The sequence below is a fragment of the Engraulis encrasicolus genome, chromosome 21 (genome assembly GCF_034702125.1).
Source record: "Engraulis encrasicolus isolate BLACKSEA-1 chromosome 21, IST_EnEncr_1.0, whole genome shotgun sequence".
Taxonomy (NCBI): domain Eukaryota; kingdom Metazoa; phylum Chordata; class Actinopteri; order Clupeiformes; family Engraulidae; genus Engraulis; species Engraulis encrasicolus.
In genome coordinates, this window is record NC_085877.1 from 32,284,936 (window position 1) to 32,301,092 (window position 16,157).

Consider the following 16,157-nt stretch of genomic DNA (forward strand, 5'->3'; position numbering starts at 1 on the left):
AGCACTGCTCAGCCACAGTTCAACTCCACTGTTTTCAATACAATCCCGCACACTGGTGCTGATGTCCACGGATGTCGGCTGCCAATTAGGGAAGAGGTCTGTTTTTGCTGGAGCCGCCCATTGATTATCCATGATGAAATTCACCATTCCTAATGTATAGCACGTTGGCCCGTGTGCGGGGGTAACCGAAATTGCCGATGTCCTGTCTATATGAGCTACCCATCGAGATGTGATCCTTTTCGCTACTGAGCATGCGCACATATGCGCACGCATGCGCACACCCTCGCGGCGGTTTTCGCGGGTGATTGCCCATCGAATTGTACTGCCGCAGTTTACAAACTCAAGATGGCAGGATCATGCATCTGGCATTGATATGATTGTCGTATTCCAGTTTGTCCGGGCTCAACCCAACTGGTAGATGGCCATATTTCTGTGTTCAGTCGAATAAATATCCTGAAAGGAGATAAGTCATCAGTACGGTGGCCCAGTAGTGCAATCAATGTTTACATTATACAACACAAATAAACAACTTTGAAAACAAAATTACATTGAGAATACACACTTACATATTGAAAACAAGTTGACATTTCACAAAACACATTAACAAATGTAAAAACAACTCTACAAAACACATAGGGCAACTGACATTAACAAGTTTGAAAACAAAATTACATTTGCATTACACACTTTCATCTTTAAAAAACGAATTACTATTTCATAAAACACATTAATAAATGTACAACAAACAAAACAAAAAACAAATCTAAAATACATTACAAATAATCTAAAATACATTTCAATGATCTGACAAAAAAAAACCTTTGATACAAATCACATTAACAAGTTTGGAAACAAAATTAGCCTACATTTACAATATCTTACTTGAAAAAAAAAAAAAACATTTCATTAAACACATTTGCAAATGTGAAAGCAAATGAACAAAACACAAAAGCAAACTGCGAGACACATTTACATTTCACGAAACACAAAGCAAATTAACAAAACACAAAACACAAAAGCAAACTGCGAGACACATTTACATTTCACGAAACACAAACGCAAACTCCAAAAACACATTACATTAACGAAATTTCTTACGGAAGTAAGAAATTTCTTACGGAAGTGAGAAATTTCTTACGGAAGTGGTGTAGGTGCCCAACGCGTTCCTCCTGCCTGATCCGTTCCCTAATGGGGCGTCAGGAAAGCGGACGTGACGAAACAGGAAATAGTGAGGAATAATTACATACTTTCAGCGAGTGGATGAGACGGTCGATGCGGCGAGTGAAGAGCATTCATTTTTTAGCATTTATTTGATCGTTCTGAGAAAAAGTGTCCGGTAACATACACACACATGTATTGCCCGTCTTGTGGCCTTTGCTTCATTCGCCTTATTCACCCGGAACGTTCTAAAGACGTTGAGGGGTACACTTCAGGGGTACATTCGGCAACGCACCAGCTGTCATAGCGCCTCACTGTTGTGTGCCCAAATGTTCGTCCTCAAAGAGAAAAAATCCTACCGTGGACAGACTTTCCACCGTTTCCACAAAGAGCAGGCACTTCGCCGTGAATGTATAAATCAAATCAAGAGGGATCCTGGTCCATATTTCAAGGTAAGATGCAAAATTATGTTCAATCATACGCATTAGCTAGCACAAATAAGCTAGCTCGCCAAACTTGTCATGACTCATGTAGCCTAATGAAGCGAATGCCTCGGTGAAATAATAAAAAAAAATGAATGTGTAATTACACAACGCTACATTTATATGATTGTTGTACCTGTACAATGACAATAAAGTTTCATTCATTCATTCAGATCGCTATTTCAAGATTATGCTTTTAATTGTGTGGTAAGCGATCCGATGGCCACTGATTTTGTGCTACAAGAACCAGTATAGGCCTACGTGTGCCAAAATCAAGTTGTTTTGCTAACGAACTAAAATGCATACCCTGGTATTTATGGTTACAGATCAACGCTGAGACCAAAGTTTGCTCTGAGCACTTTGAGAAGCAGTGTTTTGTAAAGACCGCCTGTGGTATCACAAAGCTTATAAAGGATGCTGTGCCTTCTGAGCTCTAGGAAGAGCATTACTCAGGTGAGCTTCAATCGAGCTATGTGTAAAATGTAACACCACAAAAAAAGCGTTTTTGTTTATTACGGCATCTGTGAGGCACGGGTGTGCATGTGAATGTCAACTGCTTCCTACATGTTTAGATCTGATACACTTCCCCTGTCTATACCCACTAAACATTGGACGTCGTATAGACGTTGAAATTAGGTCTAAATTGCGTCCGTCGGTCCATGACCAGTTTTGGACCTTAGAATGACGTACAAACTAGGTCCTTTATTTGGACGTCTAATAATGACCCTATTTGTACGTCATTATGAAGTTCAAAGTTCGGACGTCAGTCTAGGTCACTTTTTTGGACGTCAAAAACAGGTGAGGGAAATCGACATGATTGTTGTTGCTGTTGCTTTTTTTGCTTTGATTTTAAATAGGCCATAGTAGTTTTCCTAGGCTATTTTTTCTGTTCACATCGGGTGGGGAAAGAAACTAGAGATACTCTCCAACGTGCAATGCACCGTGGGACACACTGCCTAAACAGATGTGTCAAAATACACATTGGGATGTGTAGACAGCATTGACAGATTATGTGTCATTTTTGTGTAAGATTTCACAGAATGTGCGAAACCTGAAGTTAAGAGGTTCATTTCTGGGTCGTGCTACAAGTGAGAAACTAACGGCCGTTTGGCTGTCCAATCGCGTGACTGTGGACATTTGAAAGCAGACTTCCGCCCGCCTTTTCTACCGTTGGAAATGCAAGATGCGGCGACTTGACTTCAGACACCGAGAGAGGCTGGCGTAAGTAATTCGCTTTATTGGTATAATTTCGTAACAATTACGTGTGTTACCGTTAATGTATGGTTAAAATCAAACCCTGCTTCACAAGGTTTGCTCGAACATTGGAACAGCCTCAGTGATTCTGTGAACATTAAGCTAGCCTACAATCAGATTTAGCTAGTTATTGATACTCAGTTAGCTATTGATCTTTAACGCTTGCACTATAAATTATATTTATTTTCTTTTAATTCACATGTGGACTAACTTAATGGTTAAAACGTGTTGTGTTGGGAAAATTAAAGGTTTGAAATGTGATATTGGATGGTTTGCTAACATTGGTTGCTAATAGGGTAACTGATAATTAGCTGGTGTGGAATAAATCAGGCGGCACTTTACTGATGTGAAGTTTGAAAGCTATTTTCTGAACATAAAAGAAAGAAAGTCTGACAGGATTTATGCAAGGATACTGAAACACCACGGATGGATTGACGTAGAGCTAGTACTGGTAGTGGGGCAAAAGTGGATGCTGCTAGTAACAGGTATCGGAGGGGGCGAGACAAGGGCCAGCTAGCATAGAGGCGATTTTAAACTTCAGCGCTTCAAACGTAAGCAGTTCTGCGTCAAATCATGTAAATCAGACCATCCGCCACCCTCGTACATGATAAAGAATAGCACCAGTAAAAGCAAGCAGTATCCCACTGTTTTGTGTTGGCTCGATGAAAGGTGATACAAACGAATTTCCGAATCACATTATGTCGGCTTGGTTGTAGTTGTTGTGGCCAGTCAATAGACAAGCTTTGAACCGTAGTTCCATGTAAGTGTCGTGGTTTTCACCGTTTCAGTATGTAGTTGAATATGGTAGATCTGGGCAACTGGTCAACGCTGTCGTGTTTTGTCTCGGTAGACCTCGTATGACGGTGTGTTGGGAAAATACCGGCAGTTGTTTCAGATGGAGGGTGCGACGTGCCAGATGTACGCTGTTCCAGGAATAAAACTGCCACGCACGAGATTTTGTAGGCAATGGTAATTGGTGACGATACCATGACATTTGAAAAGAAGATTCAAAGTTTGAGTTTTAGGTGGCAGAGTAGAACAGCTGCGTGTGAAGTGTGGCGACTACCAAGGTATCAACACCAGTTATGGCTACGGGATTTTAAAAGTACCTTCAATGCACTGGGAACTAACGTGCTCTCCCCCTCTCTCTCTCTTCTCTCTTAATCAGGGCCCAGGTCTTGTGGCCACATCTGTCCAAGCTCCTACTCTGATTGAACAGTTGGATGATCAGACTGATGGTAAATGTGTGTGTGTGTGTGTGTGTGTGTGTGTGTGTGTGTGTGTGTGTGTGTGTGTGTGTGTGTGTGTGTGTTTCCATGTGTATCATATTGTCTATGTGATCATGTGTCTAATTGCCATCCACTTACAGGCCCTCTGCCTCCTTTCATTTGTTTTTTTAGATTATTTTTTTTCCAGATTTTTTTTTATTGTTGTATTGTATGCAATTGTGATAAATATGTTACTGTGATATTGTTATAACACAGAGACTTTGGTAAATGTGAAATTTAAGTGCTGCTGTACAATTTTCTGCTCTCATTTTCAGATGAAAAGTGCTACACAGTTCTCACACATCTTCTGACTCCGAAGCCGCTGCAGTGTAAAATCTGAGATGTCTTTTCTGGTTGATTTTGTGCAGGTATTTTTCAAAGGATAGTTACTTTTAAAACGTCTTTTAATCTTTAAAAACACTTTCATGCAGAGCCTCTGTTAGGACCTCATTGCGATACATAGTTATGACCTTGTCACCAAAATGTCAATGACCAAATTTTAACCTGCTATCTAAGGCTGTCATAGCCATATTCTTATAACAATGCAGTTAAGTTCAAGAGAACTATAGTTTGGTGATATGGATCCCAAACGGAAGGGAACAGCAGCGGTCTGTAGTTGTAGAGAACTAATTAGCGCCAAGTGTTGTTAACCTGTTGTTTCTTGTTTACCTGTCACAGTAGCCCATAGCACTTTTGTCATAGAGAGCAACTTGGTCAGTAAATATGTGCCTGCTGTATAAAGTAGCAGTATTTGGATGAGTTACAGCTAACACGGACGGCAAACATTGTATGTTTGACAGATTTCTGACAGCGATGGTGAGGGAAGCAGTGTACCGAACTCTCAGATGACTCGGACCAGGTGACCAAACCCATGCAAAGCACAATGTGAGTGTACACACACACACACACACACACACACACACACACACACACACACACACACACACACACAGACCATGAGTCAACATAGTAGCCCCTACAATATTTTTCCAATTTATTGCTGTATGCTTACCATATCCATCATGTTGATGTGTGTTAATGCATCCTTGTGTGTGTATGTGTTGGTGTTAGGACTGTGCTGAGGCGTTCCGCCCCCCTCCCTCTCCACACCACTCAAGGCACGGCGGCGGCCCAACCGCAAACTAACGTGAGTACACAACACACACACTTGTGTGCATGCCACGCACTGACACTTTCTCTACAGTGACTTGTCAACTTTCCTTACATTGTGTGTGTATGTGCGTGCGTGTGACAGGGAGATTAACATGAGGCTGGACGCTTGGCTCCCTGCTGCGTCCATCACCAGAGGGGCCGGGATTGCTGCGGCAGCTGGCCAATTAAAGGAGGAGGATGAAGGAGAGGAGTCTGACGATGCAGACATCGCCATCGTATGCAGTCCACGCCCTCGCAGGAAAACCAGCCAATGAAAACGCTGGCAGCAGCATCAGCAGAACACACCGGCACGACTGGTAAACTTAAAGATACGCCACAGACCAGATATACACCAAATACAACTAGCACAGGTACACACACACACACACACACACACACACACACACACACACACACACACACACACACACACACACAGCAGTACATGTGTTTTGTATAGCGCTTTGCCTAGTCAAAGACTTTTTACAGGAAGTATTATAATTCTGTTTTATAGTTGGGGGAAGCCATGGAAAGTAGATAACCCTATACAGCTGATGTGTGTGTCAGTAATATTTATGTGTATGTGTGTTGCAGACAGAGCTTCTGAAGCATGCAGTGGAAGACCTGTCAGTCAAGCTAAAGGTCCCGCCCTACAACCTGCTGCTGCTGCACGGAGAGGCGGAACTTAACACCTCACACACTATTGGCCAGCTAGGACTCTGCATCGCTGACATCTTTGGTAGGAATGTGTGTGTGTGTGTGTGTTTGCGTGTGGGTCTGTGTTGGTGCAAGTCAGTCTTGGCTCCTTCCTGATATTATACTGTATAAGTTCATACGTATACCGCATTGCAAAATGAATTTCATATACAGTATATCACGAAAGTGAATACAACTCTCACAGTTTTTGCAGATTTTTGAGTATACATTTTCATAGGAAAGCATTACAGAAATTTCACTTTGACACAATGATTAGTGACCTTTTAACAACTTATTTAACCGCTTAAATTTCTTGTTCACTCAGAAAAAAGCAAAATACACCCATTAGTGTTTGAACATGTACTCACAAAAGTGAGTGCACCCCAGATTAAAATCCGGTAGAGAAGGGGCTGTGTTGGCTCGAATCGTCTTGAAATGAAAAGGGATGAAAAGGGAGGTCATCAGTGTGCGTTTCAACCTTTCTTTGCATTAAACTTTTACATTTTGAGTCTGCATCTGGCTTAAATAGATCGGTGTGAGATTTGAATGCAATCCTATGGAGAATATCATGATCTGCTTCAGTAGTCACAGTGCATGTTGACATGCATGTTTGTTTTAGGTGTATTTCAGATTGCCAATGTTGACAGCATTCATGCATCCCCAAACCATGTCAGTCCCACTACCATGCGTGGCTACTGAGAGGATACACTTTTTTTTTCTAAAACTCACTTGTTTACCACCACACATGCTTGACACCATCTAAAGCAAATTTGTTTATCTTGGTCTCAAGAGAGATGAACAGACCAAGGATATGGATCACTGGAACCATGTCGTGTGATCTGAAGAGACCCAGATAAACAAATATACTTTAGATGGTGTCAAGCATGTGTGGTGGTAAACAAGTAAGTTTAAAAAAAAAAAGTGTATCTTATCAAAAGCCAAGCATGGTAGTGGGACTGACATGGTTTGGGGATGCATGGATGCTGTCAACATTGGTAATCTGAAATACACCTAAAAGAAACATGCATATCAACATGCACTGTGACTACTGACGCAGATCATGATATTCTCCATAGGATTGCATTCAAATCTCACACCAATCTATTTAAGCCAGATGCAGACTCAAAATGTAAAAGTTCAATGCAAAGAAAGGTTGAAACGCACACTGATTACCTCCCCTTTCATCCCTTTTCATTTTGTTTCATTTCGAGCCAACACAGCCCCTTTTCTACCGGATTTTAATCTGGGGTGTACTCACTTTTGTGAGTACATGTTCAAACATTAATGGCTGTATTTAGTTTTTTTCTGAGTGAACAAGAAATTTAAGCGGTTAAATATGTTGTTAAAAGGTCACTAATCATTGTGTCAAAGTGAAATTTCTCTAATGATTTCCTATGAAAATATATACTCACAAATCTGCAAAAACTGTGAGGGGTGTACTCACTTGCGTGATATACTGTAAGTTGAAAAAGTATGTTCTCAAAATATTTGAATGGCAAGAATTCACACATAGGTGATAGGACCTCTGGACAGCCATTTTCAATAATAAAATGCAAAAAAAGGTAGATACACCGTTTTGCAATAAACTCTTCATACGTATATATAAATAATGAAATGAAAAATGAATGAAATTAAATTCACTCAGTTTAATGAAGAGCTAAGAAGATGTCATGATATCAATGTATGTGTAGTTGATTCGGCTATACTTAGTTTGACTGGTATGCTTCATACCTTTCAATCAGTTAAGTAAAACTTGCTATTAAGTATTATTGATGATCTCTCTCTCTCTCTCTCTCTCTCTCTCTCTCTCTCTCTCTCTCTCTCTCTCTCTCTCGCTCCCTCCCTTCTTCTTCTTCCTCCTCTTCTACTTCTTCTCAGTCTGGAACCAACTTCACATCCCTCTTCACTGCACTACTGACACTGAGATGGAATCCACAACCCAACCACTAGTGGTCTGCATTGGGAACCTGAAGAGTCTGTCATCACCGCCAGGAATGACCGTGTGACCATTCCCGTTGCAGACGGCCTGACTTGCACAATTGACAAGCTGTTCAAGCTTTACTGGGTCTGCAACTTGTTATATCCAGCACAGCTCAGCTCTGTTTTCACCTTCTTTGAATATGTTTATGACGTTCCCATCTCAACCAACAAACGAACAAAGGCACTACAACTTCTCTCAAAGCTTCCCAGCAGCCCAGTGATCACTCAACATGTGTTTATGCCCAAAATGTAAATAGTTACTACAGACATCAAGAAAGTAGTTTGGCATCTTTGTCATGTACACGCTTTGTCAGATGCACAGGATATGATGATAATTTGCAGCCAAGATGGCTGTTCAAGTGTACAAGGACTTACTATGTAGACACCACCTACGTAGACACCACCAGTCCACAACAACAGAAATGGGAGTATCTTTCAATGACTCTTTTGAATCCACTGACATTCAGACAGCCTATGCAGCTTCAAGTAACACCTGAAGAAAGAGCATTTTGTGTCCCTTCTCAAGGACCGATTCTCCATAATTTACCACTTAATGACAATTTATCTGTGTTCATGCTTGTTAGGATTATTACAGGGAATTATTTTGATTATCATTTTGGCAACACTTTATTTTATCATTACATCTATCAGCTCTAATACATACAGTGTTAATGCCTGTATGCATACAGTGTTAATGCCTGTATGCTGTATAAGTAACTTGTAAGGCATGCACTAAGCAAAATCAAACATACGTTAGGCATGTATTCGCAAATGCCTTGTTCATGCACAATTTGGGATTTATTACCTAATATAACCTCAGTAAGGACCTAACAAATGTTTGATTTCGCTTAGTACATGCCTTACAAGTTACTTATACAGGCATTAACCCATTGATACTGGATGTTGCGTTGTGCAACATTGGCCCTGGCGCCTGTATGTATTTGTATGGCATCAGCACCCGTTTCTGCAAGTGCTTTAGGCATCAATGGGTTAACATTGTATGTGTTAGTGCTAAGCGATGTAATGTTAAAATAAAGTGTTACCATCATGTGTTTTAAAAATATATATGTTGTAAAACTGGACGATTGTGAAATGATATGATGTGGCAGATGTAAGACCCATTGATGTAATGCAGTTTTCATTCAGATGAACTGTCTCTTAACCCAAGGTACAATGTCTTTTCTTCCAATATGTTGGAACCTATTTCATAAGAATGTTATTCTCAAGAATATTTAACACTACTTCGAATTTCAAGACTTTCGGGTTTTGTAATACACCGGTAATGTTGTTAAGACATGATAGTGTACGAGTCATAATCATCAATACTTCATGAAATTCGCAGTGGTGTTAATTATTCTTGAAAAAGATCACATTTGTTATCTCCCCCTCTTCTGAAAAGCCTAACAAAAAAGAATATGACAGTAAAGTTAATGTAATACAATTTTTTTTAAAAATTGAATGTAAACACAACTCTACAAAAAAAAAAAAAACGTTGCAGAGGTATGTAGTCAAGACTTTTGAAGATTGAACCTTGTAAACAAAAGTGTTTTCTAAATAAAAGTAAACCCCCCCTGTCACTTTACATGTGATAATTGTCTGTATATTTTGAAAACTAGAAGTTTCAAGTTTTTTACTGCTGTCACTTTTATGTTTGATGATAACTCCCAGAGTTAATTTGAAGTCAAAAAGACGTCCACAAAGATGACGTCAATAAAACCACCTACAAAATGACGTCAAAAACATGTCCTCTAAGACCCTATTTGGACTGGAGATGACTCTAATATGGACGTAGTGCAGACGTCAAAAATGGACGTCCATTAGACGTCCGAAAAAGACGTCGTCTGGAGTTACAGTCTGCACCTTCAGATGACCTAAATTATACGTCCAAAAATGACCTAAAAAAGACGTCCTTTAAACGTCATTTTGTTTACTGGGTAGGCCTAATATCAGCACCACGCGTTTAACATGGCGTTAAGTTATGGTGATTAAACATGTTGCATGTCAAATAGTATAACCAGACAGGGCAAAGTGTTGATGGTCCTATCGCAGTTGCTCAGATCAAAGAGCATTGACAGAGGTTGTCGAGGAAAACGCTGTTCCCTAAACGCACAACATTGGCTACGGTAAACGTCGAGGGGGGGGTGGAGAATCAGAGATGGCCATGTATGGTGAGGTGATAAGAAAGTAAGCATAGCAGACAAAATAATTCCAAAATGGCAAAATATACCGGTACTCTGGGACTTGTTGCTGTATTGGAAACAGTTTTTCAAGCGGTGTTCCTCTACCCTCTGTCAGTTTCGGTACACTGAGTGTCCATGATTACTGTACTGTGTTTGTAGGCTACTGAAGTCATGGTGCCTTTGGAGTTAGTTACTCTAGTTATTACCAGTGTTGGGAAAGTTACTCAAAAACTGTAATGCATTACTGATCACATGTTACTGTCTTTTCAAAATAATCCTGTACACTACAATATTACTATGTTTAAAATGCATGGCATTACACTACTGTTACATAAATTACTTTCAAAAAGGACTTGGGCCTAAATATGAATCTGCATGTATTACAAACATATCAGTATCAGGGTGGTACATTTCAAATTAAGTAATTCAAATAATTTTATACAATATGGTACTAGCTGAGATCACCTGACCTGCCACAAAAAATGTCATCGACCCATATGCTGTACACAACATTTTTCTAATGTTTTGTATTCTGATCTATTACAGCTGGAGCTTTCCCATGGCCAAGAGATGAACGCTAAACTTGATAGTTTTTTTTCCTCCTCCTTCCTGCCTGCACTGTACAAAAAGTCAGTAAACAAAAACAAATGATTGCATTTCACAGGTTTGTTTATTATAATTTCAAAGAGAAATGATGTATGAATAATACAAGACATTATTATATAACAACAACATTTAGTATAAGAACATTTCGTATAATATGATGATATATCATGAATATCATGTACATTTGAAGCATGAGAGATTTGTACAAATAAACATCAATTCAATGTATGTTTCCTGTTTCACTTGTGACTGAATTTTTCAGAATAATGGGCCTTGGAAGTTTAACATTGCACTCACTGCCCACATCTGGTTAACAGAGCCTACTAGTGTCATGGGTATGACGCCATCAAATTTTGCTAGGATGCCGGACAATTCTGTAATCTCCTTCTCGGATATGAAGCCTGTGTACAGGTCACTAACGAATGACACCTCACCAGACGGGGCAATTCCAATCAGGCCTTTGAAATTTGGGTTGCCCTTGTAATGGGAATAGATTTTGGAGTTAAGTACCTGCAAACTAAGCATTTGCACATATATTTCTGTACAGTCTAGAATGACTCTGGTGTCTGGGTAAGTGTTTTGAAAACAAGTAGGCATACATTCATCTACTGTGGCTTTTGAAGGCCAAATGGGGAGAGATCCTAACATGAAGTATCGATAGTTAGCCCAGGTGACAGATTCTGCTCACAGTTGACTGTGACACACCAAAGCGCACCGCAAGGTCCTGCTCAGCAAACCCCTGTCTGAGGCAACAGAGAAAGAGAAAGAACTGGTCCATAGTTGCTAGTTTGGAGATATTAAATGCCTGTCTAATGACCTGTACCTCTGTTTGTCTAAGCCTTTGAGCCTGACTCCATCCTACCATGCTTGTGGCTGTGGGCTGTAGAGCCATATATACAGCTTTAAAGGTGGCATAGTCTGGGAATCCTGTGTAAAATGACATCGGACTATCATCACACTGGAATCTTGACACACTGAACACTTTATCTTTGAGTTGTGCTATTAACTTGTCTTGCTCAATGATGTGCTTGCGAGCCGCCTCAAGTTGTTCCTCTGGTGTCAGCGGTGGAACAGCATAATCATGGTACGGGTGTGGAGGAGGTACATCTGTGCTGGAGGGGCAAAAAGACAACACTACTAGTTGTGATCAAACTGTCAATTCCTAACCGGTATAAAACTGAATGCAGTAATGAGTTACAAACTATGGCACAACTAAATACAATTCATTAACTTACCTCAAGGCATCCCTTCTCACATCAGGTTGGTTCTCATCAGGCTGGTTTTCATCCACCTCCATGGAATCCGTACTGAAAAAGAAACACACAGGACAGGAGTCACAACATACACAGGGCAGCCGTGGCCTAGTGGTGGGGCAGCCGTGGCCTAGTGCAATGTTTCCCAACCTTTTTTGTCTTGTGTACCCCCAAGCCTTTTCATTGTGCCATGAGTACCCCCTAAGTCAAGTTCTATATCGCTTTCTCCATCCCAATGTAACTAAGCTCCATATGTTTGTTAAAATTAAATTTTTCCAAGTACCCCCTGCTGTGTGCTCGCGTACCCCTAGTGGTACACGTACCCCTGGTTGGGAAACACTGGCCTAGTGGTTAGAGAGTTGGTCTTTAATCTGGGGGTTGCAGGTTCGAATACCCCTGACCTCTCCATGGCTTAAGTGCCATTGAGAAAGGCACAAAACATTGCTCACTGACACATTGCTCCAGGGACTGTAACCATACCCTGACAAATATGGTAATAACTAAGTCAACAATGCAAACAAATATATCTCCAGCACATATATTAATTCCCCAGTATTTTGTCTAAATTTAAATGTATTCCTATGGCAAACTATTCTCCGTTTTTTAATTATTATTAAAGAGGTTTGGTACACACATGTCAGTATAACAATATAACAGCTGTAGGGCTACTTAATCAAACCATAAAAGCAAAGAATGTATTTGTATACCCTGGCTAACCATTTTTCATTCAAATGTCAATTTGTTAGGCCGCACCCACCAAGCAACCATACCAAATGGAATCACATAATCAAGGGCCGTCAAACTTATCGCAGCACGGCACCAGTTTGAAAATGCATTGTCTGAAGGGCTAATTTTAGGTTATGCCAGACACCGTTTAAAATAATGCAAATATTCAAACACTTGGGCTGCGCAGTCAATGTATGATTAGGCTACGACTTCCAGGTCTACTTCCAGTAACCGGGGTACGATAGAACACAGCCTGCATTCGTTTGATGAAATTAAGCAAGTTAAAGGAATCCTACTGCACAGTGCTACTGGTGTTGTGCTCTAAAGCGACTGCCTGCAATAAAACAAATTACTCATGGACTGCTCTCCTGTAACTCTAGACGACAGAGGGTTAGCTCCATGAAATTCACTACCTGGCACCCTACATTTTGGTGAGTAATGCCCTTAGCAATCCAGACATACAGGGGGCAGACACATTCTCGCAACCCCGTAGTTATAAGGCATTGCAAGACGGTGATTATCCCCTGTAAGTCAGGATTGTGAAGGGCATTACTCACCAAAATGTATGGGTGATGATAGTGGAAGGTGCCAGGTGTATGTGCAGTGAATTTGATGGAGCTAACCCTCTGTAGTCCAAACAGGGGGGCAGTCCATGAAGTCCTCCGTTTTATGGCAGGCAGTCGCTTTAGAGCACAACACAGGCAATCATGCATCCAGAATGGGAGATAGAAATTCTTTCTAGGCCCCCTTCATATTGGCGTACATCAGTTCCATCACATACCAAGCAGGTGGAAGAAATATGTGGTCAGCAGCACACTGGCCTATGCCAGAGCAGTCTAATATGAGAGTTACGTCACTCCCATAGACCTCTATGGTCCAATCTTTCCACAGCAATGGTGGCTCTCAAGGAGCCTCATGGAGCGTTTTACACAAAAATCTCCATTGACTTGAGTTCCAATAGAAGTAGGCTAGTTACTTTAGCTCTGGGCGGTGGCCGTAGCACACAGACAATGTGGTAAACATTCTTTGTTTGTTATGTAATGGTTCTGTGTTGGTCTACAGCGAACACATAGTTGCTGTTTAGAAATATTTTAATCTAAGTGAATCACATCACCAACTGACTTCCTGGTCCCCGGTTGGCACAACTCTCCTAATGGACGGCTCTGGACCTATGCCATTAAGAGTATTACTGCAAAAGAGGAAAGCGGAATGCACCAAAAAGTGCGCCTCTTGAGAGAAAGAAAAGTGAAAGCCCATTGGGAAACTCCAACTCCCATTGTCATTGTGACACAGCCATGGCCGTAGCCAGGAATTTGAAATAAGGGAGGTCCATAGTGCACGCGCAGCGCACCACACATTTTTAAAGGTGCACTGTGTAGGATGTTGCCCGGAGTATCTATTGTAACTATGTTGCTCATTGAAACTATGCTGTTTTTTGTGTGCCAATTTTGGTCTTTTCATGAATATTTGCTAAATAATGAACTAATATTTACTAGTATGACCACAGTTTACAGTATGTTTTGCAGCTGAAAAGATTTCTGGAGAAGATCCCCTTTTCATGTATGAAAAATATTATTTTCTCTAAAAATAAGGGAGGTACCTCATATGTGGCTACGGCCATGGACACAGCACTCCACAGCACACAAGTGAACACTGCACACAACGAAATTGCATTCATGCCTCACCCTTGCAAGGTGGCAGCCCTCAGTGGCACCCCATGGGGAGCAGTGCGGTGGGACGGTACCATGCTCAGGGTACCTCAGTCATGGAGGATGGGGGAGAGCACTGGTTGATTACTCCCCCCACCAACCTGGCGGGTCGGGAGTTGAACCAGCAATCTCTGGGATGCAAGTCTGACGCCCTAACCGCTCACCCATGACTGCCCTGCTCTAGTCTCCCTGTCTGGGATCATAACTTTACTGTAGGGCCTAATCCTCTAGCTTGAATAAAATGAAAGTGTCAGCTAAGTGAAATGTAATGCAATGTAATAACATCACAGTTTGAAATCTTTGGCTCATGACTCAGGAGGACATGATCAATGCAAACAAATATATCTCCAGCACATACATTAATTGTCCAGTCTTTTGACTAAATTTAAATGTAGGCTATTCCTATGGCGAACTATTCTCAGTTTATTATTATTATTAGAGGGTTGGTAAACACATGTCAGTTGAATATTGACTGAACAAACTAACCTCGGTCTGCGAATGATGATTCTCCTCTTTGGCCTCTCTTAAGTCCAGGCGAACAAAGTTGGCACAGCATCCTTTATAAGCTTTGTGATTCAACGGGCGGTCTTTACAAAACACTGCTTCTCAAAGTGCTCAGAGCAAACCTTGGTCTCAGCGTTGATCTGTAACCATAAATACCAGGGTATGCATTTTAGTTCGTTAGCAAAACAACTTGATTTTGGCACACGTAGGACTATGCTACTGGTTCTGGTAGCACAAAATCAGTGGCCATCGGATCGCTTACCACACAGTTAAAAGCATAATCTTGAAATAGCGATCTGGAAACATCATATAAATGTAGCGTTGTGTAATTACACATTCATATTTTTTTTTATTTCACCGAGGCATTCGCTTCATTAGGCTACATGAGTCATGACAAGTTTGGCGAGCTAGCTTATTTGTGCTAGCTAATGCGTATGATTGAACATAATTTTGCATCTTACCTTGAAATATGGACCAGGATCCCTCTTGATTTGATTTATACATTCACGGCGAAGTGCCTGCTCTTTGTGGAAACGGTGGAAAGTCTGTCCACGGTAGGATTTTTTCTCTTTGAGGACGAACATTTGGGCACACAACAGTGAGGCGCTATGACAGCTGGTGCGTTGCCGAATGTACCCCTGAAGTGTACCCCTCAACGTCTTTAGAACGTTCCGGGTGAATAAGGCGAATGAAGCAAAGGCCACAAGACGGGCAATACATGTGTGTGTATGTTACCGGACACTTTTTCTCAGAACGATCAAATAAATGCTAAAAAATGAATGCTCTTCACTCGCCGCATCGACCGTCTCATCCACTCGCTGAAAGTATGTAATTATTCCTCACTATTTCCTGTTTCGTCACGTCCGCTTTCCTGACGCCCCATTAGGGAACGGATCAGGCAGGAGGAACGCGTTGGGCACCTACACCACTTCCGTAAGAAATTTCTCACTTCCGTAAGAAATTTCTTACTTCCGTAAGAAATTTCGTTAATGTAATGTGTTTTTGGAGTTTGCGTTTGTGTTTCGTGAAATGTAAATGTGTCTCGCAGTTTGCTTTTGTGTTTTGTGTTTTGTTAATTTGCTTTGTGTTTCGTGAAATGTAAATGTGTCTCGCAGTTTGCTTTTGTGTTTTGTTCATTTGCTTTCACATTTGCAAATGTGTTTAATGAAATGTTTTTTTTTTTTCAAGT

The 16,157-nt window shown here is 40.9% G+C and overlaps 3 long non-coding RNA genes across 3 annotated transcripts; 2 read left to right on the forward strand and 1 right to left on the reverse strand.

The window, feature by feature from the left end:
* Positions 1-488: 488 nt before the first annotated feature.
* LOC134437144 (uncharacterized) lies at positions 489-10,800 on the forward strand. The gene is made up of 3 exons (XR_010032330.1): positions 489-1,610; positions 1,967-2,093; positions 10,717-10,800. It is a non-coding gene; the product is annotated as an uncharacterized LOC134437144 (long non-coding RNA).
* LOC134437845 (uncharacterized) lies at positions 2,705-8,938 on the forward strand. The gene is made up of 8 exons (XR_010032492.1): positions 2,705-2,861; positions 4,063-4,132; positions 4,438-4,530; positions 4,963-5,047; positions 5,234-5,309; positions 5,418-5,631; positions 5,909-6,053; positions 7,889-8,938. It is a non-coding gene; the product is annotated as an uncharacterized LOC134437845 (long non-coding RNA).
* On the reverse strand, positions 10,653-16,157 carry LOC134437846 (uncharacterized). The gene is made up of 4 exons (XR_010032493.1): positions 15,430-16,157; positions 14,951-15,108; positions 12,012-12,083; positions 10,653-11,888 (listed from the first exon to the last, which is right to left on the reverse strand). It is a non-coding gene; the product is annotated as an uncharacterized LOC134437846 (long non-coding RNA).